The following is a 1688-nucleotide window of genomic DNA, read 5'->3' as shown; positions in this document are numbered from 1 at the left end:
CCGCGGGTGGGCGCCGCTCTCGCCCGAGCTCCGGGGTGGTTCCGGCTCAGCCCCGGGGCTGCTCCCCCCGCCGCGCCGGGGACGGGGATGGAGACCGGCATGAGGATGAGGATGGGGATGAGGGTGGGGATGCCCCGTCCCGCCCGCACTCACCGGGTCCCTCGTTCCGCGCCGCTCCGCAGCCGGCGCCCCCCGAAGGGCCGCCCCTCAGCGGGGCGGAGCGGGGCGGAGCGGGGCGGAGCGTACGCGCAGGGGGAGCGCTGTTGAAACCCCGGGGGACACCCCCGGCACCAGGATCCCAAGGGCCACCCCTTCCCGGGTGCCAAGACTGGGGATCCCCCAAAGGAGGCCCTATCTCGGGCTCCCAGTTCGTCTCCCCCCCGGGCCTGGCATCCCAAAGGATGCTCCATCTCAACCCCCCGGTTCAGGCCCTGGGTTCTCCAAGGACACCCTGGTGCTGGCACCCAGGTTGCACCCCAGGACCCCAAAGGATGCTCCATCCCTGGTGCCGCCACCAGGACCCCAAAGGATGCCCCATTCCCTGCAGCACTCCTGACAGGAGCCTTACGGGCTGCATCACACAAACTAAAGTGGTTATTTCTGCCTTAAAACACCCCAAACCGTAGGATGTCCAGTGCCAGAGCCACGCAGGGCATCGCACTTGGCTGTTCTGCCTTCGGGACGGCGCAACAGGGCCGTGTGCTGGCAGCAACCGGTTCCCAACCACGGCCGTGGGATGCCGTCCGGATCCAAAACTGCCCCCGAGAAGGGGATTGAAGAGGAAATTAATTTAAAAATAAAATCTGCCTGGAAGCAGATGTTGCAACACGGGGTCACAGTTACCTCCGAACCAGCGCTCAGCCTCCAGCCTCCGCTCTGGGGTTGGGGGTCCCATCCTGCCCGTGCACCCCGCACCCCTGCGGGGACACTTTGGGGAGCACGGAGATATTAAGTATTCCAGAAGAGCAGCGGCGTGCGGCCGTGTCCCTCCGCCTTTGTCTGCTCCTGACCTTTCCCAGAGCTTTGTGGCTTCTCCCGGCTTTTTCTCTTTTTAAGGAATTTGCCTAGAGACAGCCCACACGAAGGGAGAAAAACCCAAAACAGAAACAAAGGAATAATCTAAACAGCTGCTTTAGCAAAACAAGCAGGTCTTTACAACCACGGATTGTAATCGGCCCCCCCCCTTTTTTTTTTCCCCCCCTATTTTTTGTTGATTTGTATGTAAAATATGAGAAGTTCAGGAGGAGCCATCTGGCCTGAGGAAGCACTGACTCGGCAAAAGCAAGCGGGGATGGGGGTCAGTATTTATATTCCAGCAGCATCTTCGAGGGCTGGCGGAGATGAGAGGCCCTTTGTCGCGGGGAGAGCCCGGCCGCGCCGCACAATGGGGCAGAGCCGGCCCTGGCTGCCTGCGCTGTGCAAACCCCAGCCCCAAAACCCAGGGATTTAGCCCCAAACAGAGGGAAAGCCTCTACCATACCCCCCAGCTTGTGGGGTGGATGCAATCAGAGCAAAAGGGGGGGGGGGAAGAGAGAGTTTTGTTGTGGGGACCTGCATGAGCACAAGGAGGGACTGGGGTTAAATCCTGATTTTGTGACATTCTGCTTGTTGCCTTCACTGGACACGTGGTGGGTCAGGAAGGGCTGAGCCTAAAGGGAGGCATTTATTTCGCTAATACAAGGAATTTG

The sequence above is a fragment of the Athene cunicularia genome (genome assembly GCF_003259725.1).
Source record: "Athene cunicularia isolate RWA chromosome 22 unlocalized genomic scaffold, athCun1 chr22_part1, whole genome shotgun sequence".
Lineage (NCBI taxonomy): Eukaryota > Metazoa > Chordata > Aves > Strigiformes > Strigidae > Athene > Athene cunicularia.
The sequence above is the reverse complement of the archived record's forward strand: the minus strand, read 5'-3'. Positions refer to the sequence as shown.